This window comes from Dromiciops gliroides, chromosome 3, assembly GCF_019393635.1.
Source record: "Dromiciops gliroides isolate mDroGli1 chromosome 3, mDroGli1.pri, whole genome shotgun sequence".
In the NCBI taxonomy this organism is placed as follows: Eukaryota; Metazoa; Chordata; class Mammalia; order Microbiotheria; family Microbiotheriidae; genus Dromiciops; species Dromiciops gliroides.
The window spans coordinates 573,488,764-573,504,095 of NC_057863.1; positions in this window are offsets into that span (position 1 = coordinate 573,488,764).

The window sequence follows — 15,332 nt, forward strand, 5'->3', positions numbered from 1 at the left end:
GGCCCTAGATACTTACTATCTATGTGACCCTGGGCAAGTCACATCCCTGTTTGTCTCCGTTTCCTCATCTGTAAAATGAGCTAGAGAAGGAAATGGCAAATCACTCTGGTATTTTTGCCAAGAAAACCACAAATAGAGTCAAGAAGAGTTAGATAGACTAATCTTCTAAACAACAACACTGCTAGTAAGTGCCTGAGGTAAGATTTGAACTCAGTTCTTTCTGACTCAAAGTCCAACACTATCCATTGTGCTATCTAGATGCTTATATAATTATCGTCATCATCATGTGAGAATAGAATGACAAGATGATGGCCACGGGCTTCTGTGAAATTTAGTCCCTGCTAATTGGCGAGAAGCAGTAGGGGATGAGGTATGAGAAGGTCATTTTATTTTTGGCAGGGAGTTTTCCTGTCACTTTGCAAGGGTTTTCTTTTTACAGCAGGGCCAGAGACCCCACTAGGGTCTCATTGCCACGAGGACCGAGGGCTGCTTCACCTTTGGAAGGCAGACTTTCTGCTCTCTGAGGAAGGAATATTGAGGACAGTCTCAGTACTCATTCGGGTTCTCTGGGGTGGAGGCCAAGATATTAGCCTAAACTCTCCAAGTTCAGATGTAGTATCTTTATTGCAGTGGGCACCATATAACATTCCTCGTTCGTCTGAGTTGTTTCCTTTTAGTTTTACCATTACGTAGAGAGCTTGAACAAACCTTGTCCTTCTGACATTGACCTTGCTATTTTACCACACCCCACGGCTCTCAATCTCCCTCTTCCTTCCTCCTTTATCAAGAGTAAGCCTCCTTTGGGCGTTCTAAACCCCAAAGTCGCTCATTCAAAAACATATTTGGAAAATCAGTTTCAAATGTGCTTCTCTTTCCATCATTTGTACCATTCGGGAGGAAAGTTAAAAATAAGCCTCGCTTTGGCTCCTCAAGGGCAGGGCTGAGCTTTGTAACAGAAGTAGGAGGGGTCGGTTTTTCTGATCTTTTTGAAAAATAGTTATAAGCTGATCCCAAGAAGAGGAAACTGGGCCTTTTAATCTCCACTCTTTGTTTATCAATCTAGAAACCTTTGTTCCCTTTCCCAGTTCACAGGCTTGTGTGCCAACCCTGGAAGACAGAGGGCATACACTCACTCTTTCCAGACTTCTTAGTCAAGGCACCTTCCACAGGAGTAGTCTGAAGCAGTTGAAACAACTATTAGAAAAGGGAAAATCGGAGCAGCTAGGTGGCTCAGTGGATAGAGCACCGGCCCTGGAGTCAGGAGTACCTGAGTTCAAATCCGGCCTCAGACACTTAATACTTACTAGCTATGTGACCCTGGGCAAGTCACTTAACCCCAATTGCCTCACCAAAAATAAATAAATAAATAAATAAATAAATAAATAAATAAATAAATGAAGAAAGAAAGAAAGAAAGAAAAGGGAAAAGTTATAAAAAATAAAATTGTCAACAGGAGAAGTTTCAGGTAAATAATATATATCCATATTTGATCAGCTATCCAAGCTGATCCACAATGCACTGGAATTAGGGGTAGTTCAGTGGACACAGTCCCAGCTCTGAAATTGAAATGAAAATGAAAGAAGACATGGGTTCAAATCCTGTCTTGGATGCATACTCCTTGTGTGACCTTGGGCAAGAAATTTGGCTTGGCTGACCCTCAGTTTCTTCATCTATAAAATGAGAAAGTTGGACAAGATATACTCTGAAGTTCCTTCCAGCTTAAGATTTATGATGCTAAAATATAATTGTGTTGGTTGTTGCAATGGTTCAGATGATCAAGATGTTATCTAGCTCTGAAATTAAACAATGCCCTGTAGTTGACTTGCTGTGACTTTGGTTCAACCACCTCATTTCCCTCATCCTCCCCACTCCTGACGACTTCCACTTCAGTGGCATCATTAGTGTGGGAGAGTTCTGCTTACTAGGCTCCGTGACCACCAGCCTAGCAGGCAATCTTCTTGTAGCCTTGTGAAGGGTCCAGCCTTGGGCCTTAGGGCTTGCTAAACCACACTGGTATCTTGAGGGGCATCAGTTTCTCTTTTTAGAACCAGTCATACTAGGAGACTTTTGACTTTGGCCCCACAGATTTAACTTTTCTCTATTTTCTAAACTTCCCCAATTCCTGAACCCATGTGACATATAAAATTAAATGTGTGGTCACCTTATTTCTGTCCCAAATTTGGGGAAAATTAGCTGGGGTTTCTAATATATTTCTTACTTATAAATTAGAAGTTTTAGCACCAGTTTGAGGGCATTAAGCATTTATTAAAGCATACCAAGTATTAGTAAAAAGAGAACACCTGGGTCAGAAAGTTAAGAAAAAGCCTATTTAGCCTAGAGCTCCAGCCTGGCCTGCTTCTTCCTCCAAGTCCTCCACCATGAGCCTGTGGAAACTCTCTCTGTTTCTGGAGGAGAGGCAGTCCTTACACATTGCTTCAAGCTAATTGGCTAGCATCACTCAAACCCATTGGTTCACTAGATTTGAGGGTGGTCTATGAGCAGAATGTGCTGAGGTCAGAGAACTCACCCCCTGAGAGTCAGCATCTCAGGTAAATGTGGTTTCAATCAAGTCAACTTCAAGTGAGTCAATCAGAGTCAATCCAATCAATCCCCTTAAGCAGGGGCCTTTGGGAGCTGGGGCCTTTGGCCATTCCAATACCCATTATTTTCTCACACCCATATTTGAGGCTCTATGTTTTTCCTAATCATTCTTTTTTTTTTTTTTAGTGAGGCAATTGGGGTTAAGTGACTTGCCCAAGGTCACACAGCTAGTAAGTGTTAAGTGTCTGAGGCCGGATTTGAACTCAGGTACTCCTGACTCCAGGGCCGGTGCTCCATCCACTGCGCCACCTAGCTGCCCCTTTCCTAATCATTCTTTATCCTTGAGTTGGTTTCATCAACCTGGGAGCTGAGGTTCCCTGCACTCAGTCCCTAATTACCTGTATCCAGTGCTGGAGGGGCTGATGTTGGCTTGGAAAGCCAATTGTTAAACTTTCACTGTGTACATTTAGACCTCAGAAATCAGCAAACACTACAAAACAAGGCTTGATTTTTATTTTTTGGCTGATTGTCTTGATTTAAGAAAGTGATGGAGAAAAGCTTAATAATGCAAATTAAATTTAAAAGTGTGTCGTGCATACTTTTTAATTATTTATTTTTTTTACAGAGCTGGCTATTAAACATCCTGAAGGTCAGGAATTGTGTCTTCTATTTGTATCTGCCAGCGCCTCGCTTTGCATAAGGCAGGAACTTAATAACACATAGTAAATGCTTGCTGAATGAATGAATAAATAAAACCAAGGACCTAATTGGCTCCAGAAAAACAGTGAACTATGTAAAATTAAACACCAATGGCTATACTAATTCTTAGTTAAGACTCACTTTATTTCAGTGATTTGTCTGACTTGGACAGAATTTTCCTCATGTATAAACAGATAAAGTCATACCATATACCAAATGGGGACATGACCTGGATAGAAAAGGTCACATCATAAACAAATTAGAAGGGCAAGGAGGAAACTGACTTTTGGAACTATTCATAGGGGAACAGTTCATAACCATGTAAGGGATAAAGAAAGAATCACAGAAGATAAAATGGATGATTTTGATTACATAAAATTAAAAAGATTTTGCATTAGGAAAACCAACTCAGGTAAAATTAGAAAAGAAAATTAGCTGAGGAAAAAATTCTTTACAGCAAATTTCTTTAAGACACATCTAATTTATACAATATATAAGGTGTCCCAAAAGTTAGCACAGTTTTAAGCTTTCATAAGCTTTTGGAATGCCTGCATAAGGAAGGGATTTATGTTTATAAGAATGAGAGCCATCTCCCAATTAATAAAAGGTAAAAAGATATGAGTAGGAAATTCTCATGGGAAAAAATCCAAGCTATCTATAGCTACATGGGAAAAAATGTTCTAAATAACTAATAATTATAGAAATGCAAATTGTAGCAACTCCAAGGTTCTACCTTACACCCATATTGGCCAATCTGGCAAAAAAGGAAACTGACAAATGCTATAGAGGCTGGGGGAAAAGGGTACCTTAAGTAACTATTGATGTATTGATGGAGTTGTAGATTGGTAGAAGCATTATAGGAAAAAAAACCCCTTGGAATTATGCCACAAAAGTTACTCAACTATGCACACCTTTTGACCCAGTGATGGGCTAGTTGACATATGTCCCTAGAGAGAACAAAGAACAAGGATAAATACATTCTTGTTAATTGGAAAATTTAAAATTAAAAATAAAATATAAAAGATTTGATACTACATCTCTCCAAAAAAACAGGTAAAAAGTATTAGGGGGCACAGATGGTGTGTTTTTATTACTACTTCTAAGTGACTTTTGGGACTGTGGAGGGAAAAAGGATGTGGAAAATGAACAGCTGGCTACATTGATGGTGTAAAAGAATAGGATTTGCATTCCAGATTATGGCTTAAAATTCCAAAATGAGATGAGTTCTTGGCTAAAGTTGAAGTGTATCTCATGAGGACTGGGAAGAATGTGTTTGGCCAGAGACTCGCTGATCTAGTCAAGAGTGTTTTTAGATGAAATTAGAAGAGGAGGGAGAAAAATGTACAGACAAAATTGTAGATCTGGATATTATAAAATACATTAGCTAAGATACCCATAGGAAAAAAAACACAAGAAAGATGCTCTTTAATTCATAGGAGAAAATACAGAGAAGAGAGACAGCGTCAATAGGTATAGCCTCAGATATCTATATGTTAAGGCACAGGAAATTGATATTCAGCAAGGAAGGGGGAAGGAACAGAGCCTTCATTTGAAATATATTGTATACTGTTAATGGACATCAGAAAGGAAGAACTATCTTTCTTGTCTTCTTTGCCAAAGAGAGCAATCTTTAGACTTGAAAAAGGCAGGAGAGTTATGGTTAAGAGGAAAATTAAGCCAAAAGTACTTTTGGAGATAGTAAGGAAACTAGGGGTTGTAAATTAATTCAAGTCCCCTGGCTTGGACAAACCACATCCTAGGATGCTTGCTGTTAATGGTGATGTTAATAACAACTCACATAACAGATATCATTTATATAGTACTTAAAATTAGCAAAAAGCTTTCCTTATAAGAGCCCCCAAATAGAGGGAAGTATATGGGGAGGCAGTGTTCTGTCCACAAGCAACATTGGCTGGCTCTAAGCTTTTCCCTCCTCAAAGTTTATTCTCATTAGCTTACTTATGCAGTGAGTTAATTCCTCATGGACTGGAATCTGTTTCTTTGTCTGGACAACTAGCAAGTAATAATAACTGATAATAACTAACATTTATATAGTGCTTACTATGGTGCCAGGCAGGCAGCTAGGTAGTGCAGTGGATAGAGTGTGACACCTGGAATCAGAAGGATCTGAGTTCAAATCTGGTCTCCTTCAGACACTTACTAGCTGCATGACCCTGAGTAAGTCATTTAACCCTGTTTGTCTCAGTTTCCTCATCTGTAAAATGAGCTGAAGAAGGAAAGGGCAAACCACTTCAGTATCTTTGCCAAGAAAAACCCCCAGTGGGGTCATGAAGAGTCGGAATGACTGAAACAACTGAATAATAAATGTACCAGGCACTGTGCTAAGTGCTTTATAATGGAAACAGATTTTGGCTTAATTAACTTCCGCATCACCGCCTGGACTATTGCAATAGTCTACTGTGCTGGATGGTCTCCCTGATCCAAGTCTCTCCCTACTCCTTCCTCTGCTCCCAGTCCTTCCTCTGATCAGCTTTCAAAATGATTTTCCTAATGTGCAGGTCCACCCATGTCACACCCTATTCAATAAATTCCAGTGGATCCTTCTTGCTTCTAGGATCAAATATAAAATCTTCTTTTGGCTTTTACAGCCTTTTATAAACTGGCCCCTAACTCCCTTTCTAGCCTTCTTACCCTTCATGTTCTGATCCAGTGACACTGACCTCCTTGCCTATTTCTCACATGATGCTCTTTGTCCCACCTCCAAGCATTTTTGATGATTGTCACCCATGCCTGGAATTCTACTCCTCTTCATCTCCTCCGAATTTCCCTGACTTCTTTCAAGTCTCAGCTAAAATCCCACCTTTTGCAAGAAGCTTTTCCCAGTCCTCCTTAATCTTAGTGCTTTTCCTCTGAGATTATCTCCAATTTACCCTGAACATACCTAATATGGTTGTTTGCATATTATCTCTTCCATTAGACTATGAGCTCCTTGGGGGCACTTACACACCAGGCACATAATAAATAATTGTTGACTTCATTTGAATGGAAATTAGAACCCAAGGATGGGAAGTGACACCCCATGAAGCATATTTTTAGGGCCAGGCCAATATGGGACATTTCATGGAGTGTGTGCAGAAGGTCCCCAGGCAACTTTCAGGCTTATCTCCATAAAGACTTGGTGCTGTGAGGTGAGAAAACAAGTCTCTTATTGGCCATTGTCGTGCTGACTCAATGGACCTCTTAAAAGGCATGACCTCAACCTCTCTCTCTCTCTCTCCCTCCTCCTTCTTCTCCTCCTCCTTCTTTTCCTCCTCCTCTTCTTTCTTCTCCTTCTCCTTCTTCTCCTCCTTCTCCCCCTCCTCCTTTTCCTCCTCCTCCTCCTCTTTCTCCTCCTTCTTCTCTTCCTTCTTCTCCTCCTTCTCTTTCTTCTCCTCCTCCTCCTCCTTCTCCTCTTTCTTTTCCTCCTTCTCCTACTCCTTCTTTTCCTCCCCTCCTCCTTCTCTTTCTTCTCCTCCTTCTCCTCCTCCTCCTTCTCATTCTCTTTCTTTTTCCTCCTTCTCCTTCTCCTCCTCCCCCTCCTCCTTTTCCTCCTCCTCCTCTTTCTCCTCCTTCTTCTTCTCCTCCTCCTCCTTCTTCTCTTTCTTTTCCTCCTTCTCCTACTCCTTCTTCTTTTCCTCCCCTCCTCCTTCTCCTTCTCTTTCTTTTCCTCCTTCTCCTTCTCCTTCTCCTTCTCCTTCTCCTTCTTCTTCTTCTTCTTCTTCTTCTTCTTCTTCTTCTTCTCCTCCTCCTCCTCCTCCTCCTCCTCCTCCTCCTCCTTCTCCTTCTCCTCCTCCTCCTCCTTCTCCTTCTTCTACTCCTTCTCCTTCTCTTTCTTTTCCTCCTTCTCCTCCTTCTCTTATCTGTTAAATCAGTTAGGTTTTTTTAGAGTCTTTCTCTGGAGGGTGGGGGAGGACTAGAATGGCAATCAGTAACACATGGCAACCAAAACACACGTACTGTCTAAGTGATGCTGAGCACGAGTCCTGGTTTTGGATTGCCTCTTCTGTTGTGTCTCTCTCCTGAATATAGGTGACTGATATGTGATCCTGAGATAGGCATTTCCAGTCCTGTAGGCAACCATGTGAGTCTGAAAGGTCTGTAGATACTGGATCTCTCAGTCACCACTGAAGGAAATTCAGGTGGAGACTTCAGCAACTTCTCCCTGCTGTTATGTATCTGCAGCTGCTGTACTGCCAAGGTTGGAGAAGGGCACCAGCCCTACCCTCTCCACTCTCAGGAGAGTCTCTCAGAGTCCTGCTATGGGAAGTGAGAGTGGGAAGAGAGAGAAAGGCCAGGGGCAGGGTTACTCCTTTTTAAAGGTTCATCGAGTCATTAGCTCTTGTTTAGTGGCCAATCAGTTTCAATCATCTCAAAGTGCCAAACCCTTCCAGTCTTGAGCCATGTATAACCACGGAAGTTACCATGGGAGTTTCTGTACCCCATAGCATGATATGGCCCCTACTGGCTCACCCCTGTGCATACAACATGTGGTGCAACCCCCACTACCCCAGAATTGAATGAGCTGTTTTATGAAGTATTGAGTTCTCAGTCATTGGAAGTGGACTTATAGGATCGTGGGCTTTTAAGTTGGGAGGGAGCTTGAAGATCTTTAGTGAATTGGCTTTTCCAAGCTCATACAGAGAAAAAGTAGAAGAGCAAAGATTTGAATCTACATCTTTTGACACCCAAACCATAGGGTAGGAGTGGGACTAAACAACCATTAAGGTCCCCTTCCAGATCTAAGAAGGTATGATCAATAATACTTAAAAAGTCCACCTGTAACAACAACAGCTTGCATTTTTATAGAAAATGCTTTTTTTATATATGAGCTCATTTCATGCTTATTTCATGAAATCATAAATTTAGAGCTGAAAAGCCCCAGTGATCATCTATACAACTCCCTCCCTACTATAAATGGCTCAAACTGTGGGCCAGAGAGACTAAGCATTTTTGCCCATGGGTTTTTTTTTTAAACCTGACCTATGCTTTCATCATTCTAGAAACCCCTTTAACAATACAGATTGATCAACTTCTCTGTAACTTACATTCTTAGAGAATCTCTTGGGGGCATTGACAAGGTAAATAACTTGCCCAGGCTCACACCATCGATATGCAGCAGTCAAGACTGGAACCTCTGTAGGCAGCTCTTTATCTACCTTGGTGATGCTGCCCAAGGGTATACAGTTCATAAGAAGCAGAACTGGGATTCAAACCCAGGTTCTATGGCCCAAAATCCATTGTCTTTTGCAAGGGATGGAGTGGTTAGATTGAAGAACCCAATATGAATCCCTGAAGACTCAGACACTTATTAGCTGTTTAACTCTGGGCAAACCACTTCTATTTCCTCATCTGAAAAAGGGGGGGGGGTGTAATAATAACACATACCAGATAGCTAAATGTGAGGATCAGATGAGTTAACATATGTAAAGTGCTTTGCCAACCTTTGCTGTAGGCTAGCTACTTCATTTTAATTTAATTTCAATAAACCATGATAACATCAACCTTAACCCTGTGAAGGAGGTAGATAAGCTATTATCGTTCCTACTTTACATATGTAAAAAATGAGATATAGCTAGGTTAAATGATTTGTTTGGGTTACATCATGAGTTTGTTACATCATGAAACCGGGTCAAAACCCTATGTCTGTTTTTTCTTGAACTAGTAGGACTTTTTATACTGGGGATTTTGGATCTGTGACTCAATCTAAGATCATCTCATTGAATGACACAATGTTCGCCTTTATTGTTTCATCTCTAAATAAAGATAACAATATGGACCTGGTTTTTTGCAGGATGTGAGGAGTTACTAATTCTGAATACCAGAAGTGCTTGGCAAATACTGGGTAAATGCTTCAGAATAAGGAGGAAGGACAGAGAGTGAACCAACTGGTGCTTATAATGGAAATGTTACTTGTTACTTCATTAGCATATTCATTTTTACCTAAATGTTTATGTTTAAAAATGTTGCTGAGGCTCTTTTCCTTGGTGAATTAACCAGTTTGCAATTGTTCAATAAATAAAATGGAATTAAGTATAACAGGAAGCTAAATAGAATTGGACCCAAAGAACAGATATTAATGATTTGATGTCAATTCGATCTCCAGTGGAGGACCCCAGGGATCTATGCATGGCACTGGGCTGTTTCGCATTTTCATTTTATTTATTTATTTATTGTTCTTTCTTTTTTTTGGTTTTGTTTGTTTCACATTTTTATGAATGATGTGGAAGAACACATGGATGGCACCAAGCTCAAAGGGATAGCTAACACATTTCATGATAGAGTCAGGATACAAAAAGATCTTGACAGATTAGCACATCAGAACTAATCTAATAAAATGAAATTTAATAAGGATAAATGTGAAGCTTTACACTTTAAAAAAAATCAGCTTCATAAGCCAAAGATGGGAGAAGTATGGTGAGATAGCAGATCATCTGAAAAACATCTGGGTTTTTTAAAGGTTTGCAAGGTCAATCAGAGTCCATAGTAAGATATTTAAATGTAGCCTAATACACTGAACTTTAAGTTTACCAATTGCCTCATATACATTATCTCTTATGATCTTCACAACAACCATGTGGGATGGGTGCTATTATTATCCCCATATTACAGATAAAGAGACTGGGGCAGCTAGGTGGTACAGTGGATAGAGCACCGGCCCTGGATTCAGGAGGACCTGAGTTCATATCTGGCCTCAGACACTTGACACTTACTAGCTGTGTGACCTTGGGCAAGTCATTTAACCCTCATTGCCCTGCCCCCCCCAATTTTTTTTTTAAAAGAGGATGCTTATTCAGATGGGCATTGATGCAGATGGCCTTGGAGGTTCCTTTCAATGATGAGATTCTGTGATTATGATTCTTCAATAATACTGGATGGATGAACAGACTGGCCTTTGTTAAACTCTAGATCACATAAACATTTACTCAGTGTTTACATTGCAGAGCATCATGTTAGGCACTGGAGAAGACACAATGATAAATACTATTAGAAAATACACTGGGTCAGAGTAAGATGGCTGCTAATAGAATTTGGGAGAAGCAGAAATCATAGATACTCAGGTGCCAGATTGTACCTGAACAACATGATATAATGGAAAAAGTGCTGGTTATGAAGTCCCAGAACTTGTATTTGAATCCTAACTCTGATGCTTCCTTAAAAAATTTTTTTTTGTTTTTACACTGCCAAAATTTTTCCTTGTTTCTCTCCCCTACCTCTTCCCAGAGAGCCATCTCATGTACAAAAGATATTTTTTAAAAAAACAAAAAGAGGAAGGAGAGAAAAAATAATCACCAAAACAATAAATATACTAAAAAAATCTGAAAATATATATGATGTACCACACTATTGTACCTCCTACTTCATAAAGTAGTTGGGGGAGGTATCTTCTCATATCTTTTATTTGGCTCCCTCTGACTCATTATGGCTGATAGACCTCAGGCAGGTCATTTAAAATCTGTGGACCTTAGTCTCCTCATCTGTGGCAGGAAGGAACAGGAATAGATGGCATCTGTGACCCTTTCTAGGTCATATGAAAACAGTTTAAAACCTCCAAAATAGGTTTGACCTGGATTCTTGGATCCATAGACTTTTTTTTCCTACTCCAATTTATCTTAATCTCTAGGTTTATAGATACATTATATTTTATTTATTTATTTATTTATTTTTGTGAGGCAATTGGGGTTAAGTGACTTGCCCAGGGTCACACAGCTAGTAAGTATGGTGTCTGAACCCAGATTTGAACTCAGGTCCTCCTGAATCCAGGACCAGTGCTCTATCCACTGCGCCACCACCTAGCTGCCCCCTATAGATACATTATAAACAAATGTAAAAAAAAAAAAAATCACATCAAGCAATTTACCAGGGTGTTTTTATTTCTGATTTATGCATCCAAAAATGATTTCTTACAACATTTGAGTATCACAAAGAGTTTCGGTATTTTGATCATCTGAAATTAATCAGCCTGCAAAAGAGGTTGCTGCTCCAATAAAAGTAGGTTCTCTGAAAATGGAAGGAATCAAATCCCACTTGTTAGGGATATTGCAGAGGATTTTTCCATTGGACAGGTAGTGTGGGTGGATGGAAGGACTTGTTCCCTGTGATGCAACATCAGATATTGGAATGGTTAAGAGAACTGCCAAGGAAGCATGCTCCCCTCTTACAATTTCTAGCCCCTGCTGGAAGGAAGCCAATGCCACTTCCTCACCTGGCAGGACACATTAACAACAAAAACAACAAAAAAAGCATATGATAATAACAATAGATGCAGAAAAAGATTCCTACAAAATATAATGCCCATTTCAGTTTTAAAAAACACTAAGAAATAACTTTTATTAATAGATATAATTGTCTATTTTAAACCAAGAGCCAGAATTCTAAATATTGCAAATAAACGGGGGCAGCTAGGTGGCACAGTGGATAGAGCACCGGCCACTGGGTTACCTAGCTACCGCAAAAAAAATGGAACCCGTATTTATTTTAAATAATAATTATAACATTTATAGCAGCAATTTAAAAAATATATTTTCAGTTACAAATTCTCTTCTTTCCTTCACATCCTTCCCTACCCATCTAGAAGGCAAGAAATACAACACCCATAATATATATGAAGTCATGCAAAACTTATTTCCACATTAGCCATATTATTAAAAAGAAGAAGAAAAAGGGGAAAAAAGCTATCTCTCTAGAGGTGGATAACATTTTTCATCATGAGTCCTTTGGAATTGTCATGAATCACTACATTGATCAGAGTTACTAAATCTTTCACAGTTGCTTATTGTCATAATATTACTATGACTATTTATATTATTCTCCAGGTTCTGTTCATTTCACTTTGTATCAGTTCATATAAGACTTCCCAGGTTGTTCTGAAACCATCCCCTTCATCATTTCTTATGGCAGAATAGGATTCCATTACATTCATATACCATAGCTTGTTCAATCATTCCCCAATTGAGAGATCTTCCCTTGGTTTCCAGTTCTTTGACACCACAAAAAAAAAAAAAGGCTCTGTGTTTCAAAGAAACACAGGAAGACTTGTATAAACTTATGCAGGTTGACATAAATAGAACCAGTAGAAAAAATTATATACTAACAATAACATTTTAAAGACAAACAACTCTGACATATTTTAGAACTGTGATCACACAATGAGCAACTGTGCTACTTACCTCCTGCCAAAAAGATGATAGTCTCAGGGTACAAAGTGAGACATAAATTTTTTGGATTTGACTGACACTGGAATATGTTCTGGTTGGCTATGCATATTTGGTAAAAGAGTTTTCTTTTTCTTCAGTGGTTGGGGTAGATGTGGAAGGAATATTAAATAGATTTTTATTAATCAAAAAAAGGTAAAATTTCTATTTAAAAAGTATACCTTACATTTTGGGTGAAGGAAAATGAAAGCAACTTGTATGAAAAAGGCCAGAGTTTTGTTGGACTAAAAGCTCAGTCAGATTTTTTTTAAGGAAAGGACCTCAGAAGTTATCTAGCTCAGCTAGTCCCTGAAAGGATCTCCCAACCTCCAGTCTCACATCTCTAACTGCTTATTGAACATCTTCCTGTTGTGTAGACATCTTAAATGCAATAGGTCCCAAACTGAACTTATTATCTTTCCCCCTAAGCCCTCCTACCCTTCCTAACTTCTCTTTTACTGACAAGGGTGCCACCCTCCTTCCAGGGACCCAGGCTCACAACCTAGCTGTCATCATTGTTTTTTTTTTTCTTTCTCTCACCCTCCAAATCCAACTCACTGTCAAATCCCAATCATTTCTACCTTCATAACATCTCTTGAATCATCTATCTTCTCTCCTCTTGATACTGTCAACAATGTAGGTCTTAATCACTCTGTGCTTGGACAATTGCCATTGGCTGTTGATTGATCTTCATGCCTCAAATTACTCTCCACTTCAATCTATCCTCTCTATTCAGCTGCCAAATAGATCTTCCTAAAGTTCTGGTCTGACCATGTCATTCAAAAACCCCCAGTAGCTCCTTCCAGGATCAAATATAATATCCTCTGGCTTTTAATACCCTTCAGAACTTGACCTCTTCCTATCTAGATAGGTGGTACAGTGGATAGAGCACTGGTTCTGGAGTCAAATCCAGCCTCACTTACTAACTGTGTGACCTTGGGCAAGTCACTTACCCCCAGTCTGCCACAGTTTTCTCAACTATAAAATAGGAACAATGATAGCACCCAGCCTCCAAGATTCTTGAGAGGATTAAATGAGATATTTGTAAAGCACTTATCACAGTGACTGGCACTTAGTAGTAGCTTGCTTGCTTGTTTCTATCTGTTCTTCCTTTCTAGGTCTTCATACACTTTACTCTGCTTCCATTTTATAATCCAGTGACACTGACCTTCTAACTTCTTCCCACAAGAACTTCATGTCTCAGCCCTGGGCATTTTCACTGGCTGTCCCCTGTGCCTGGGACGAGCTCTCCTCCATCTTCTTCTCCTAGTTCCCCTAGATTCCTTCATTTCCCAGCCAAAATCCTACCTTCTATAAGAAACCTTTCCTGACATATGATATATGTAATCAAATAAATTTTATATATCACATTAAAATATGATTATATATTCATACATATGTTATTATAAGTTATTACATATATTGGTTACGTGACTGTATGATACATATTTTGTTACACATAATATATAATTGTTATATTAACAAAAATCTATGTTTTTATATTTCATACATATTTCTATCTTGTCTCCCCATTAGACTGTGACTCTCTCAGGGACTTGGGCTGTCTTTTGCCTCTTTTTGTATTCCCAGTGCTTAGCAAAGTGTGTGGCACATAGCAGACACTTAATACATGTTTATCGACTGACTATAACATAGCTAATTGTTTTAAATTTTATTTCTTTTTTTCTTTTCTTTTTTTTATACTTAATTGTAACATACACAACTGGATTGTTAATCCATCCTCTGCATGAAATCCCCAAAGAGGTAGAAGTCATTACCTCCTGAGGCAACCTATTCCACTTTCAGATAGCTCTACATTTTGGGAAATTTGGGGGGAATCTAATAAAAATCTTCCTCTTTGTAACTATACCCATTGCTTATGATCTTGGCTTCTGGGCCAAGCAGAGCAAATCTAATCCTTCTTCCTATAAATCTCTTCAAGATCCCTATCCTATCTTCTCCTTGTCTCCCCGCCCCCCAAGTCTTCTCCTCTCCAGGTTTAAATATCTCCAGTTCTCTCAACTAATTATCATATGCTGTGGACTCACGGTCCTTCATCAGCCTGTTTGCCTCTGAATACTCTCCAGCTTACTCATGACTGAAACAGTGATCCCCAGATCTGGGCACAGTATTCCAAGTGTGGTCTGCCCAGGATAGAGCACAGAGGACTTTCACACTATCCCATTCTTATCTCTGGACACAATGCCTTTCTTAATGCAGCCAAAGTGGCATCGATGTTTTTAGCTTCCACATCACATGGTTGATGTCCATGTAGCTCATAGTCCACTAAACCCATAGATCTATTTTGGACAAATATGAGGTGCATAGAGATATTCCCAGTATATTCTGAATTCATCAGATTGCCTTTCTAGTATTACATTCAGTTTGGGGTGCCACATTTTAGGACAAACACTGACAATTCCCTTTAGCAAGTATTCATTAACAATACCTACTATGGGGGGCAGCTAGGTGGTGCAGTGGATAAATCACCTGTCCTGGATTCAGGAGGACCTGAGTTCAAATCCGGCCTCAGACACTTGACACTTACTAGCTGTGTGACCCTGGGCAAGTCACTTAAACCTCATTGCCCTGAAAAAAACCAAAAGCAAAAAAACCCCCAAAGTATCTACTATATGCAAAGTATTTTGACATAAAGACAAAGCAAAAATCAGTGTTTTACCTCAAGGAGCTGACATTCTGTGGGAGGAACATAACATTTCTATAAATACAATGTAAACCAGTAGGGGAAGAATACTAACACTTAGGGAAAACAGGAAAAATTTCCTGAAGATAGTGGTATCGAATTCTGACCCTGGCCCCAACTACAAAAATAAAAATAATTAAAAAAAAAGAATCCCCCCAAACAAACTCCAGAGTACACAAGAATCAAATTAAAATATA